Genomic DNA, 16325 nt, shown 5'->3' on the forward strand with positions numbered 1-16325 from the left:
AAAAGTACTGAGCAACTTCTGCATTTATACTCCTGTTAGTGGGTTATATTTCAACAAAGACTAGGATTTGATACAAATTCATACTTGTCTTGACCAAAGAACTGAAATGGTTTGGTGTCATCAAAAGTAAATCCCAAAACTATCAGATGGGTTAATTAAGCAGGATCGGTTTTGACTTGTGTTTAAAGGGGCCATTCATTCCTGCAGATGATTATTTAGGCCAGCTCTCAAAGGTATGATTAAAAAAGGCAGTGCTCATACACACCATGTGTTCTTTTACCGCTCCTTGTCTCCCAAGGGTGTTTCTCTGTCAGATTCCCAACAGGATTGCATTGGTCCTGCATTTTCTCAGAGTTCTTAGGTGGATTATTGAGAAGAGTGACTGTAGGCATCTGGAAGAGTCGGTGAAAGCAGGGACAGAATCATGACATGAGATGTGAATAAACCTCTTCCAGTGAGATTCAGAGAACTCTCCACAGTCAGTTCTGCCCTCACAGTGTAAAACCAAGTATGAGAGGGAAATATCCACCAAATAATAACCTTTTACTCAGAGAGAGTCATCCTAGGCAAATTTTAGTCAAGCACTGGCTAAACTAATCTGGCTTGACACCAATAATAAATTGTGCAAATTCCAGTGACCTTCATCATTCTTATTTTGTATTAAATGTCATCTTGTTAGATCATGCATGAATGAATGGCACAATATGATAGATAGCATGAATTATTGTTCACTAATAGATTTTGTTAAAACGTCTCCTCTCTGGGCTGGTCCTTGAGAAATATGCTCAAAATTATTTCTTAGCAGGCCTTCAAAATCAGAGTTGAGCCTTCATAGGAGTTGAAAAAATTGCTCCTGTTTGGTTTTGGTGTGGAGTTTTTTCTTTGTTTTGATTTGGCTTTAGAGTCTTTTGAGATGGCTTTTTTGTGGGTTTTTTTTTTTTTGGATTTTTTTACCATCGGTTTTTTTCCCCCTCAATTTAAGACTTGGGGTTTTTTTCTGTGGTTTTTTTTTTACCGCATGATTGTAGACACTTGGAGTGATATAAATACAAATACACAAGCTTGGCTTGGCTCTGACTCCACAGGTCATGGTCATCAGAAACTTGGAGAAAGTAAGACAGATTATTTCTGAAATACATGAACACTACAGACTAAGCAGGGTGGTATTTAAACTGAGAGCAGGTGAAAACATTTCTGTTTACAGCCCCTTAAGGCCACCACTTCCCATCCATGAAAACTCATGTTTCCATGCTCCCTGCAAAGCCCTGCCCCATGGATGCTATAGCTGTGGAATTAAGAGAGTTCAATAGACTTCTTGCTTTCCCCTGGCAAGCCAAACTGCTCATCAGCAGCCCTTAAACGTCCATTAAAACAAATGCACTAGAAGTGTTTTTGCCTCTGAAATTACAGAGTCCATGCTATTGAATGACAAAGATATTTGCTTAATAATCTAGAATAATTAGGTTGATACCTGGGCTGATTTGATAATTTTGTCTCCTTAATGGTTTTGTCCCTAAATGTGTCCATCTATCTCTTGGCATATAATCAAATTATTAAGCTTACTTTTCACTAAACACTATTGATAAGTATTTTTAGTATACTTCCAGAGATTGTCAAATAGTAAAAATATTAATTGTTAGTGGTTTTCTTAGAGAAACAAAAATCCCCTAAAACTATCATCTTTAAGGCTTCAAGATTGTAGATAATTATAAATGGGATCCATCTTTAGCCCAGCTCCTTTTTCTGTCCACAGTTCTATGTAGATACAGCCAGATGAACCAAATTCCACAAGGCAAAAAAGACTCTGCTCTCTGCCTCAAATCCCTTCTTTCCAAGAGGATGGATTTTGTAACATGGTAGTGTGTGTCAGGGTGTGGTTTTAGTCTGAGCCATTTTCCTTCACATACACATGATATCTCTGACATACCTAGGGGCCCTCTAAATGGGTATTAGGAAGTTGCGACTGACTAGAATGTTGAGTTTTCTGATGCCTTTCTCTCCCACCTGGGTTATGTTTTTCTTGTCAACCAGCATAGCTTGAAGCCATCTCTAGGTTGCTTTAAAAATGTTGGTGTTCAGAACTGATATCTGTAGTTCAGATGGAAAAAAAAAAACCTTACTAATATTGAACTTATGATTGGAAGGCAACAACCTCAGCCTCCATAACTGAGTAAAATCCTTAATAAATGTTTCTGCATATATACAGCAAATTTCTGTCAATGGACTCAGAAATCCTTAATCATTTTTAGCCTTGAATAAGCAGCACATTTTTAGTCGAACAACTATATTTCTGTAAAAGTCTTTCAATGTGTCGTTAAGTAGCAACCCATTTTGCACAGGACCTGATGTTTCCCTCTCATCCTGCTGCATAATGGAATTGTCTTGGGCTCTTTCCACTCAACTGCACTTTAATTGGGTGTCACAGAAGGTAGGTGGAAGGCATAAGAATGTTCCATCTGAGTAAGCTTCAGAAAATTTGGCTAAGAGCAGAAAACAGCAAAAGGAACATAATGGTAGGCTCCACAGTGGCTGCAGCTTGTCTGGGATAACAATATAAAATCAGATAAATCTTGGTACATAATGTGTCAACACCCTGGGGAAATGACCATATAATTGGATAAATGGTTTTCCCTGCCTCAGTGTTGTTCTTTGCCCTATTCTTTTTCCCCATCTCCTTCAGTTATTCTATTACAGAAATACTGAAAATGATAATTTGAGGAACTTCAAGAAAGTGTCAAGCAGATGTTATTTCTGAAGTATATTTCTTCAGTCATGCACCTCTTGCCTGAAACCTTGAATAGAATCATAAGAACAGTTACATAGAACAGAACAGGCAATTATAATATGACAACGTGAAGGGATTGAGTGCTATATTGGTATTTTTTGTGGTAAATTTTACTTATCAGACTCTACACTGAGTACCTTTTCTGTTTGTTTTTGATAGGTATATAACGTAGTTGTTTGTTTATGGGGTGTTTTTAGTGTTTTTTTTAATCTCCAACTTTGTTGTGTTTTGACTTTGATATGTTGCCAGTTTGATTTAAGCGCATCCAATGCGAGAGTGAAATTGTGACTAGTAAAAGTTACTAGCTAAATTGTTCTTTTGGAACTATGCCAACCCTAAATAGGGTCCAAAATCACCTTTGCCTTGAAGGCAATACCCTTTTGCTTAGATTTTTCCTAAAAAAATTAAACTTCAAAAGGGGGGTAGTCAATTTAGTCTGCTTTTGGCACGGATAAGATTTATCAAGACTATAGCAGGTATTTCTAAGAGTGGCTGACCTGAGATTGAGAGTTGACATGCCAGCAAGAACCTGCAGTGCATTCATTTCCCAAAGATTTCAGCAAGTCCCATCCAGATGTATTTAACGCAGGTGTGTGATTTCCTATGAACCTCCTGCTTCTGGGACTGGGGAGCTCTCAGATTTTTCACTTTCCAATGTCTCATTCAGTAAGGCCTTCTCCCAAAAGGAGGTATTTGTAAACCCTTACTTTATTCCATCATATAAAGTAAGATCAATCTTGTTGAAATCAGTATGAGTGTAATTCAAATGATGCTTCCAAGGAAGAGAATCTTAAAATCAAATAAGTGTTTACATGATATTGCAGTCTAGCATTTATTCTTATCATGTAAACAAGCTGGATTTGGGGAAATTTGGCATGTTGATGTATGGAAAATAAACTTCATCCTGACATTTTGCAAAATTTAGGATTTCTTAGCATGAGAAACAGTCTAACCTAGCTTTAATTTGAACACTGAATATATAAAGAAACCCAACCAGTCCCAGATTTTTACAGTCTTTCATAATTAAAGGACATGAGGTCACATGAAGATAATCATGGATAAATTTCAAGCAAATGAAATGAAATATTTCCTCACAAAGCACTTAGATTATGCTGGAGGTCAGAATCAAACTGCAGTGGAGCTGCACTTTTAAAAAACACAAGCTGACTTTATTATGATCCATAAAACTTTTAGCTTACCTGCTAGATCAGGTTAGTCTGAGTTTGTTGTTCAGAGCACTAGCTGATTATAAAATTATTTAAAAAATTTTTTTCTTTTCCCTATGCAAAGCAGGGTCTTTTGGCACAGTGCAAAAAACCCCAAAAAACAAAACCAAAAACCAACCCAAACAAAAGTGCCTTTATTTTTTAGCAATGCTTTGTAGTAACAATACAGACCAAAAAAGTTATTTATTGCCAAAAGAATGATGCGTGTAGTCAGGGCAATTTGAATTGATTTTACTTCAAACTGTTCTCAGAGTATATTGAAGTAACATGATATTTTGTATTTGAGCCGATATCATGCATGCCTCTTGTCCTAATAAAATGATATCCACGTGTGTGTTGCTCTAGCTTAGCATGCAGTTTTAAGATACTATTTGTGTCTGTTTTCCATATTTTTTCATCCTATTATTTCAGGTTTTATTAGGGTGCACTTTTTCAGGTTTAATAGATCACAAGCACAATACTGTTCTGTCACATTAACATAGAATGCTTTAAAGTCTTTCCTGTTTTAAGAAACTCTGAAACCTTCAATTCTTCTGAAACTACTTTCCCTTTGAAAACCAGCTTTAAGTCGTCATCTTATCCTCTTGCAATATCTGATCCTATGTCTGTAGGTCTACAGAACATTTTATTCAAGGATACTTTGTGTCATTAAGGTAATACCATAATGCAACTGAAGTTCAGAAATTATATGAAGTTCAGAGAATATATGAAGCTGAAGGAATTGGAAATAGACTGTTTTGCCTGGATCACATTACCTCTGATGTCCTCCTGGGTTCACTAAAATCCAGATTGTTTCACTGTTAGGGCTGGGTCAAAGAAGGTCCTAGGAACGGGAATGCTGCTGGAAACTGAACATCAGCAAGCTTATGAAACAAGAGGTGGGTGCCCAAGCCTTTCACTCAGTGTAAGATAACGAAGATTAGTTATCAGGATCAGTTTCCAGAAATACTTCAAAAAGTGCAAAAGTCTTTACAAACCCCTCCAAAAATCCAACTGATCCCAAGGTCCTGTAAATAGACTGTGGAATCACTGTTGACTCAGAATAGTTGTCAGCAGGGAAAGCAGTGGCAGCTGCTGGTGAAACTGCAGTTACCTTGGTGGAACGGATGCAGTGATAACTGAGACACCTTCACTGTTGTATGGCTGGAAACACAAAAAGAGACATTGTTTTAAGTCTTAGGACACTTAAACTTCTCAAATATTGCTTACTTCTGACGGTGCTCTGATGTTCAACAACAATCTGTAACACTTCCAGTGAGGTTGTGGTTATTTCCATCAGAGTACTCTCAGGAAACTTTGGGCCCTTTCCTGCTGCCTGTATCCTCCACTTGTAAAATAAATGCACTCCTGACTGTAATGAATTCCACTGCCTGCTTGGAGAGTGGTCACCTTCCCCATTCCAGAAGTGACTCGAGTTTGTTGCTGTGCTGAAAGCAATAGAGGGTGTTGTAAAGTGGAGAAAGGAAAGCAGTGATGGAGAGGGAGCCCCTCAGATGTGTACCCAAGGTAAAATGTTGCAAGAGAGCTGTTTTGTTTCATACTGGCAATTTTCAACCTGCAGGAGTGCTGGGTAATTGGGAGAAAAGTGACCCATGAGTTTGAGACTGAGCAGTCTTGTTGTGGGGTTACCATATAAACCCTCGAAGGAAATTTTAAAATTTCCTAAGTTCCTCAGCTAATTCTGCAGCGAGGAGGGAAACTAAGAAAACAGCGTCTTAACAACATGAAAAGATCCTGATCTATTTTTTTCTCCAGGCATATTTGTTTGATCATGCTGGAGCTTTGAGGCCAAATAGCCTGCAAATTGGTTTCTCATTTCAGATGTTTCCATTGCTGCAAAACAAATACTTTGTTTTGCAGCTTTTAAATGATCCTCCCAAGCATTTCTCCTTCTTATCCTGTTTCTCTTCCTTGCTTCAGCGTTTTCACTGCTGCTGCCATTCATCTGCATTTCTTTCTTCTTTGATATTTATGAACTCAGCTTCAGCAGCACAGTTCACAGAAAATGTCCCCTCCTTCTCTGTGCAAGACAAGCCATGTAAAAATAGTTTACTGAAATGAAAGGAGGAGACCAAAATTCTTACTGGTAAATCAGGCCTCCAGGCCAAATTTCACTGTGATGTGGGGAGTATTACCTAGTTATCTCCCAGGGGAGGAGGTCTGGAATTAACCCTCCTTTCTTCTGAGATGTGGAAAGATGTCTCAGCCCAATTTAAACTCTTCCCAGGAGGAACAGTCCTGTAGGAGTCTCACAGGAAGAACAGGACAGACTTCAGCAGAGTGAGGGTTTTCAGTTGCTGAAAGGATCCAATGCATGAGACCTCCCTGGTCTCTCATGTTCTTCTAAACAAGTTCTTCCATCTCTGTACCACTGTGTCTTTTCTCTCACTCCTATTTTGATAATGTACTTTGACAAAAACTTGTGAAGATGTCTGGGTGTTTTCCTGCCTTAGGTCTGCCTTGAAGGCAGGTATTAGTTCTGTTGTAACTACCATTCATTTCATTGCCAAGGTGCCTGAGAGGTGCCCAGTGTCCATGTTTGTTTGAAGCATGTTTAGAGATTCACTTGATTTTTTTTCCTTCTTGTAGTCTTTCTTTTTGTCTATGAGATAATTTTACAGCTCTTAATGAAACAAAAAATATCCTATATTTGCATGGGCAGGCATCCATGTTGGAGCTAGAATTATGAGAAGGAAATTTCAGAAATTGGAATAGGACAATCTTCTCTAGTTTTGTTTTTGCTTGGTGTTGTGTTGTTTCAATTAACTTTCACAGTGAACAGGCTGAGCTCACAGAAAACATGAGTGTGACAAACATTCCTATCTATAGGTAATAAGATCATTTTCACTGAAACACCCCTCCCCCTAGCTGGAGGGCTGGAGGCATATGATGCATAAAGAGAAACTGGCAGCATTTTCTGGCAATTCTTCACTGTTTTTTTTTTTCTTCTTCTTCTTTCTGGATGTTTGAATTACTTTAAATATTCTGGATAGCTAATTTCTGAGTTTGTATATCTGTGTGTGTATGTGTGAATATGAAATCTCAGAACACTTTATTTATGCATAAGATTTTTCTCTTTCTTCCACTGTGGAATTACTGCATGAAATCCAGACGAATGATTCTGTTATATGAGACATCAAAATAAATAGTGTGAACAATCTCTTGCAGCTTTAAACATCTATGCATCAAAATCTATTTGCTCTCTTCATTGTTATGTTCCTACATCTCGATTAATGAGATTTCTGAACAACAGTCTGGGAGTAAGAGATTTTAATAGAGTAGATAAACAGAAAAAGTTGAAAGGAAAAGAGCCTGAGTGAGAACAAAAAGGGACTGTCTCCATCTCTTGGATTGTTAATATGCCTTTCCTGTCTAACTTCTTCAGACATGCTTCTTGAGATCAATTAAGTTTCATTTTAAAGTTCACATTTCCTCACATTTTGCTTTTCTTTCTGGTTAACACTTCACATTTTCAGACTTATTAGCTGTGTTCTGAATAATCCTGTGTCCTTCTCCTATTAGTCATAATGGCATGAAAAGAATGGTTGGGAGTGTTGGTCTATAAGGTATTAACCCTTTAATTTATCTAAGGGTGTATTGCAAGATTCAAGACCCAGCAGAAATCAGCCTGGAGTCCTACAAGCCACACAGGACTGAACTAGAAGGAAAGCAGCATCCCCACCAACCGACAGTGGGCTGGAAAGGGGGATTGTAGGTGATGCTGGGAATCACAAATAAATGTGCAGGCTGGTAATACACAGTCAGCTCATGCTGTATTTGACGGTAGACAGTGTTCCACTATTTCCAGTTTAACTTTACAGTTTGCTTTTATGTCCAATCATCTTGCAGACACTCTGATTTCTTCCTTAGTCTCCATAATGTTGGCATGAAGGACTCTATGTGCCTTTATCAAGTGCTTTATCAATTTGTGTCCCCCATCAATTACTGCTCTGTGTAAGGGCACACATCAGTGTGTACAGAGAACCCTGCTCTTCCTGTTCAAGATCATCACCATAGCTATTACTGTGCTAGAGTTACTGGTCTGAGCTGAGAAGAAGTTAAGATTAAACTCTGTTAATGTAAAGGTTTTCCTTTCCCTCTTTGAAAATTCCACAAGCTGAATATATTGAAATAATTGAAGTTATTTGTGTGTTTTGGAGTATGATTGCAACGGGGAAGAAGATCTTTATGACCAAACTGTAGGGCTGGAAATTCCCTGAGCCCTCTGATAACTTTTAGACTTATCAGCCAATTTCAGTAAGATAGTGCAGATCTACAAGAGAGTAACTTCCTACAAGTTTTCTGACAATCAGGTGCTTCGAAGATAAGGGGCACCTACAGAGAGAAGGGTACAGGCAGGTCAACCCTTAGAGATTCTTGCCTAGTTTGCTCAGTGGAGTGGCCAATACACAAGTCAAAATGCAAAAACTCAAGGCAAGCCAGAGCAAACTGGGTTTATTTTCCAGCTTAGGATGTGGGGAGGAGATGAAGATAAGGAGGGGATGAGGTCTAGAGATCTTAACAGATTCTTGGGTATTGTCAGGGATGCTTTAGTGACAGGAGTCTGAGGAGGAGATTGCAGTCTGCAGAAGAACTTACTAATAGGTTCATGGATACAAACAACACAATTTTAGGAAAAAAACCTCCAGCTTTTCTGTGACCAGTGTAATAAATTGTATTTCTGGCTAATCATTGATTCTTGTTTATCATTTTCACTTCAAACCATAAGGTTCAACTCTTATGGGTAAAGGTGAATCACACTGCTTTTATTTCCAGAGTGTTTTTCAGCAGGCAATTAGAGAGAGTATAAGGAAACAGTAATAAAAAATACAGCAAACTGCAGGCACAGAAGAATCTGGAGGATTAGGTATATAATTCATGTGGATGTGTTTTTAGGACAATCATTCATTTTTTAAACATTTTCTGATGTTCATTGGTTTACAATGGGGCAAGTTTTTAATTAAGATTTCTCTCTGTGATATTTTCATTGTAAACTCCCTTAGATTACAGCTTCTGTGTGTTGTGTTATCAAATTTCAGAAACAGTGTTGCAAGATGATGCAACCACCATTTCTAGGACTGAAATAATGAGAGGCAGCGTATGAAATCCTGTGACATTTCGGAGTCTGCTAGAAATGTGCTGAGAGTGAAAACAATTGATGCCAAGATTTCTTTCTTTCCTCTAATATGTTTTAAATATCTGTAATTTCAGATTGTTACAGTATATCTGGAAGAAAGGAGAAATGTGACTTCAGATTTCAGCACCACCCAAAACAAGGACAGGATAATTGTTAATATAACTTAGCCAATTATCAATCCGAACACAAAATGTCATAATAAACAGCTCTCTCTGAAGTGGTCTGTGTTCTTCAACTACTGCCCCTAGCACCCATTTGTCTGTCTTTATTTGCTTCTCCCAACAGTCTTGTGATTTTCTTTCTGTGTGACAATTTCTATCTAGTTCCTACCTTCTTTAGATTTCATCTGGCTGTCTTTTCCTTTTTTGGCTTCTTCCATCTGATAAAAATTATATTCTGCAAATTTAAAAAATGTACTTAAAGTTCACCCAAAAAAGCCAAATAAATAGGCTGGAAAAAGTTGTTTGCTTTAATATATTTTGTTCCAGCATACTGAATTCTATGAAAGTTTAAGATTTCTGAAGCACAGGATAGAACATATTAAAAAAATAAGAGCAAATGCATGTGCTGTGGGAATTGCTTGTCCTCTTACCTGCTTTGTGCAGGGAGGTGATTCTGTATATAGTCACAGGTAAGCACATGGCTCTTGTCATTTGTTGAGATTTTTTTTTTTCTTCATTAACTCTAAAAAAAAATAAAATTAAATTCAGGTTTTAAAAATCTGTTGAAAATAAATGTCAAAACATTAGAACTTCCTAATAAGGTGTAATTGATTTCCAAGTAAACCTAACTAGAACTAGGTACTGCTTTAACCCAAAAGCAAAATCTGTTTTTACCCCACAGAGCTATCTTGCTGTTACATATAATAGTGGTAGCTATGAAGGTAATCACAGATTTTCACCCAGGAAATCAATAAAAAGCTTTTTAATCAGCTATTGTGTACTGACAAATAGATAACTCGAGCAGCCTGTTAGCACCCACTGGCTTCTGTGTTTAAGAGGAATACATGCTTTGTGAGTATTTTCCTGGGGATAGTTATGTCTGGATTCTTCCTGAAAGGCATACAATAAATCCTTGTAATCTGCAGTCTGCCAGCATTTGATTTCTGCATACTCAGCCCAACCCAGCCCATGAAAGGTGAATGTAAACTATGAGCTAATGAATCAAACAAACATTCAGCTTTTGTAGGAATTTGCATGGTGGTAATATTGGAATAAATGATAAATTCCAAATGAAATTCAATGAGACTGAATCAGCCTTTCTGAGATTTATCTGTCTCTCTCCTTGGAAAGTATCTGAGAGCAAAGTGTTTATTCTTTTTTTGTTACATTTGTTTGGATTTAGTGTTGGGCTAGGCAGACTGGATCAGACCCAATTTTCACACTGGACAATATTTTGTCTTCATCACTGACCACTGACACAGGCTTCAGAATAAAGCAAAAGAGATCTGGAGGAGGCTGTCATGGGAGTCTTGTTCCCTGTTTTATGACAAGGTTATCCTAAGCTGCAGACCACTGAGGTTGCCCCTAATTATATATTTAGCTGTGTTCTTCACATGGAGGTGTTCTCCACAAGCAGAGGAGCTCTGGAAATCCCAACATAAATGAAGACATCTAGACAGTGGCTTCTAAACTTGTTGTATGGGCTCTCTTGCCGGTTGATAGAGAAAGATGGGCTCTTGTAGGATGCAGTTATCTTGCTGTATGGCAGACATCCAAGAGATCTGTCTTGTGCCTAGGAGAGACATTCAGTGAGCTGTATCTTAGATAAGTCCACTTCTTTCTACTGATTGTAAAAGCAACCTGTAAAACTAGGTCACAGCTGTGTGAGATTAGTCTTGCTCTTGTCAGCTTGAAATATGTAGGTGTTGATTTTTTCAACTCTGAAACATATTTTATCCTTTCTTATAACATGCTGTTGGGTTAGGAGTTCAAGAGTTGTTGGAAACAGCAGAAGACCACTGGAGATCTCCAGTGACATAGCAGTGATAGCAATGAGTATTGATGTGTAGACAAAAGCCCAGATATGGACAAGCTCAGGAGTGCAGCTGTTCTGTTGGTTGCTTCAGTGTCTGCATGTGACATGCCACACTAAGACAAAAACAAAAGAGATAGGACAGGCAGGACACAAACCATGGAAGGTGATGAAAGTGTGCTGGAAACCTTAGCCCTCCTCCTCCCTGATAGCAAGATAAATGTGAAGACAATGGAGAAAGCAATGGCTAAATAGTTCCTAGAGATGAGCACCAAGGGCCAAAGATCAAATGTAGAAAATACTTGTCTGTGTGGAAAGACATGCCTGGTTTCTGAGAGAAGAGAGATGTCCCTCTCCTTTAGGCTGTATATATAGAAATATCCTAGCCTTTTATCAAAGCCTTTTGTCACCTTATTTGAGGGAAATTCTTTAATGGCAAGTTACCAAACTGCAGCTGACTCATAGCTCTGAGTCAGTGTGACTGGGTCACACTTGTCCTTGCTCAGAATCAGAGAAAAGGTTTTTCCCTCCCTTTTCCATTTATTTTGTGTCAAAACTTGTATGTGTCTCTAAAGAAGGTATTTATGTGGTTGTTTCAATGCTTTCCTCTTTTCACTTACCAGATTTATTTAAAATCCATGTTCAGTGAACTTGGAAAGAGAATGTGCTTTATCCAGGGAGATACTTAAAGTACTTTTAGTAGTCTTTTCTCTTTTCTTGCACTGGACAATGCTTTCAACAGGTAGAGAAAAAGTACTTCAGGCTTTCTATGGAGAAAACCTTGCTGGAATCTTTATGTAACACTTCATCACTGCCTGTGTACACAGAATTCAGCTAACTTTAGGAAGCAGCATTTTGGTATCATTTTTTCTAACAGGACATGTCCAAATAAGAATATAATTTATCTTTTCAATCTTACTCTCATGTATATTTTCCATTTTGGTTTAGTTTTCCATTCATCATGTGGCACTGGTGCATATTGTATTAGGGTATTAGATCAAACTGTCAAAAAGCTGACTTTTTTTCCCCTAAGCATATGCATTTTTGGAATAGTAATTAATTCAACCAACTGGAAGTAAGTAATTAGTAGCTTTTTTCCTTGTGCCTATTGCAAGTTTTGATATGAAGTATTTTTAGAAGGCTGCAGTTTTAACATCTAAAAAGCCTTTATTTTTGTGTACCTTGGTTATACAGGAAGAATGTGTCATCTTAGGGAGTACATTGACACACATGATGCTAAAGATGGTTTTTGGAGGGAGAAATGCCTAATGACCTTAGAGGAGAGCTGGATGATCAATAGTTGTCTGCATTTGTGGTTTGAATATTCAAGACTTCATGTTTCCTAATTATAACAATCTAGTGTGACTACATATATGATTAGTGTGTTCCATTCCTGAAGTGCTATGTGCTGTAGGTGACAAAAAAGTTACTTTAGATGAACCCCATGAAAAGCCCAGCTGCATGGGACCAGTGAGAATGTGGCTGATAAGCAGCAAGATAATAGAATCAAAAGCAGAATGTTTGTGCTCTGAAAGGACTGGAAAGGTGTGCACAGGAAGGTAATACTGACAGGGCAATGTACAAATGTAGCAAAGAGCTCTACACAACATAAACTGAACCCACAATGATTGAAAAGATGGACTTGAAAGTATGAAAAGCTATGCAGAAAGTAATTGACCTGTTTTAAAGAATGTCTAGTGGAACAATGGAAGGTAATGACTGGCAGGAGAATGACTAACACTGCAGAAAAGGGGCTGATTCATTGTGCTTAGGAAAGGATCTGAGGTTTGAATTCAGAATGCTGAGCATTGGATGCCCACTGTGGGCTTTTGAGCCATACCTTTGCAGTGTTGAACTTCCTGTCTGCTGGCCTGAATAAACAAAGTTGTGCATAAATCCAGCATCCCATTTTGTTGAGTTAATGTTGGTCCTGGGAGTGAAGTGTAAAGAAAATGTTTGAAATTGTTTCTAGATCCAGCAGATGTTTTTTCAGCTTAGAGTGCTGGGACTGAGTCAAATTACTGGGAATGCCTGGAGAACCAGGAGTCCTGGGACCAGAGGGAGTACAGGATGGCCAATGTGGAGTATTGTTAAATTGTTCAAGTGATGCATAAATAAGCAGAGGACACAGATCCTCTCATCTCTACTTCCATTCTGATCTATAACTTTAATAAAGATCCTTTAAGCTACAATTGTCTGGGCTGAGATGTGCTCACCTTTCTCTTACACTGTTTCAACTGTGACTTTGGTGTATTTATGCCATAGTGTGGCGAAATTAGTTTAGGATGGTGAAGATGAGTCATTAACCATTTACTAAAAAGGGAAAATTTGTGACCTAAATAAGATCCATGATTTCATTTCACTTGACATGAGGTTGCTTGGTTTTGTTTAGTGCAGCAAAGGCAAGAAGTGAGAAGAAAAGCTTTCTTTGGGGGTTTTTACTTCTACTATTCTCAACCATGTGCTTTGTGTTTTCATACCACATGATGTGGTCCCCAAACACATGACTTTCTTTTCCCTTTACAATATTTATTGGGAAAAAAACGAATTAAAAAAAAAAAATTGTTGCTGATCTGTAACCTGCTGAAATAATTCCAAATGCCTGTTTAGGCTCCATAAATGCTAAACAAAATACCCACCCTGTTTTACCTGTTTGGACATGGGGCGAAAGCTACTTTGAATATCCTTTTATTTTCCTGTGATATTTACCTGACCTCAGACCATTAGAGTCTCATCCTTAGTGAAGAGCTGGACAGTTCTTTTATGTCATTCTAAAGACAGTTTAGCTTTTTTGTTGTTTTGTTTTGGTTTTTTTATTTTTTTGTTTGGGTTTTTTTTTTCTGTTAGAGATCTGAGCTAAACTGTTAAAAGAATAAAAGGTCAAATGTGTTGTTTCCTTTTACAAGGAGGTGAATTAAAGGGAACGAGATACTTGGGCTTCAAAGGGCTAGATCTTCCAGCTGCCTGGCTGGCAGAAAGTAGATAAGCTGTAGCCATTTATGAAAAAATAAGAGTGAACCAAGGCTTTGTCCACCTTTGTGTTCCTCCTTTTACCCCCATATGAGTTGCTGCATATCAGTGGGATTGGGATAAAGGACTACCCATGCTTTTGTAAGAGAATGCATTATTGACTTTTTCCCCCCAGTATTCAGGGAGGCATGTTATAGATAAATTAAAGATTCCTGCCTGCATGTATATGTGTGTGGCTGTGCAGAAGTATGTGTATTTGTACAAAATAATTTGTGTTAATATGTATGTAGTGTTATTCTTCCCATATCCCATGTCTGACCTTGTCTAGAAGACAATAAATATAGTATTAACCTTGCTGCTTCTGTGGTTTTTGTTAATTTTTTCTAGCTGTTTTAATTTTCTTATTGTTAATATCTCCTGTAATTCTACCACAGTCCTGTCCAATCGCATGGTAATTTGGAGCAGGGGGGAAGTCAGGCTCTTTAGTGACCTTTTCACTCAAAATTTCTCCTGAAAGCAACTGTTAGCAAGTTTGGATGTGTCTTTTTATAACCTTTACAGTTCAGTTTGTGTCTTTCTAATGAGCTATTCCATAACTCAGTGCCTCAGCTCTGCTAATACTAGTGATATTTAACATGTGGTTGTGTGTCTCTGGAATTCATTCTTTCTTTTTCAAGGCAGAAATGAGCAATGCTAAGAGTCTGGTAAACAATTTGTACTAAGAGTTTTTTTTGTTGGGAACACCTAAGATGCCTCTAATTCAACTCTTGAAAAATAGACAGTAGAAAATAGCACAACATCATCTTAGCATATGAATAAGCAAATAATGATTCTTACATTCTCTCCCATCTAATCTTACAGAAATTTTTAGTGATCAATATTTAGTAGAACTTGATCATGGTATTTTTCTCTCATGATTTTATCAAATTGGGAGACAATATGAGTTTTGAAAATGTTCAGAATTATTCTCCTAAATGAATGTCACCTTAATTCTTTTTTTTAGTTTTGTACTAATAAATAAATATATTGGAGATTTTTATTCCTCCTACCCCCATCCTATGGATCATCATTTTAGCCATTACAATACCTGGTTACAGAGCCATATTTTTTATAATTTTGTGACTGGCTGGTTCTGCCCAAGGGTTCTTGCTGAACAGAATACTAAAAGTCTTATCCTGATAATCTTAGAAATATTAGTGTTGCAAAATTCGCTGCTTGCCAGTTTCTTTCTAAATTTAATGATTTTTGATGTATTCCAAAATACTCTGTCTCTGGTGTGATCTGAGTCTGGTTTTAATGTGGGAGCACTCATGAAGACAAAAAAAATTCTTTTGAACTTGACATTTAATCAGAAGCTAAAATGCTGAGCTGTGACTGAAGAAATTTAGGTTTCATTCCTAACTTTAAAACAGTTTCCTTATTTGAAATGAAATTTGTTTCTCCACCTGCTTTATTTGTTCCAAGCAGGCTGATAGCAGTTCCTTAACCTGAAAGGATATTGCAATAATAAATTTCCTAAAACATCAAAGGAGCTTGGATAGCAGATTACTGAGGGCTGATGAAGTATCCAAGAAGAGCAATAGAAATCAGTTACATCCATGCTTTTCTCAGCACTGTGCTGCAGTACTTTAAAAAAAGTTAAAAAAAAAAAGAAATTATTTTACCGAGTAGTCTTAGTAAGTTCATGTTTCTCCATCATCCTTCTCTGCATATCCTGTTGTCTGTAACAATCCTTTCAAACATAAAAAGTCCCAGAAAAAAAGCAACTTTTAAGAATTGTACCTTCCAGTGATGTTGGTTTGGTGCTTTGCAGGCTTTTCTCTTAGGGTGTTTCTGTTCTGAATTGCAAGCAGCATGTCAGATTCCCTATATGCTTATGTGGACCTGCTGCTGTCTTTCACACAGCCTCTGGTCCTAGCTGAAGAGTTTTATGGTTGTCTCTTATTTTTCTTTTCTTTTTGGGGGGAGCCTTGCTGGTGTGAAAGCTTTTTTTTGATGAAAAACTTGCAACACTTTGAGATAATACGCATCCATTGGTCCCTTTTCAACAATAACAGCCAGTTAATAACCAGGAAAAATTATTACTGAAGCTACAGTCCAGCTGTTGAAATAAAGCTGTTCCTCTCATCTGTTCCACTCAGGAGAAGGCAAAGGTTTCTTCCCCCACTGTCTGCTGCTGTCTAGAGGTTTCACTCGGCATTCTAGATGCATCACATGGTGAAAATGTGGCCTG

General features: G+C 37.6%; 1 long non-coding RNA gene across 1 annotated transcript in view; it reads left to right on the forward strand.

Annotated features, from left to right (window-relative positions):
- Positions 1-9332, forward strand: part of LOC120508688 — a 30861-nt gene extending 21529 nt beyond the window's left edge. Inside the window, exons 2-3 of the long non-coding RNA XR_005629049.1 lie at positions 4816-4889; positions 9223-9332. This is a non-coding gene — a long non-coding RNA (uncharacterized LOC120508688). The remainder of the gene's footprint in view (positions 1-4815; positions 4890-9222) is intronic.
- Positions 9333-16325: the final 6993 nt, after the last annotated feature.

This window comes from Passer montanus, unplaced genomic scaffold (genome assembly GCF_014805655.1).
Source record: "Passer montanus isolate IOZ18808 unplaced genomic scaffold, ASM1480565v1 scaffold1, whole genome shotgun sequence".
Lineage (NCBI taxonomy): Eukaryota > Metazoa > Chordata > Aves > Passeriformes > Passeridae > Passer > Passer montanus.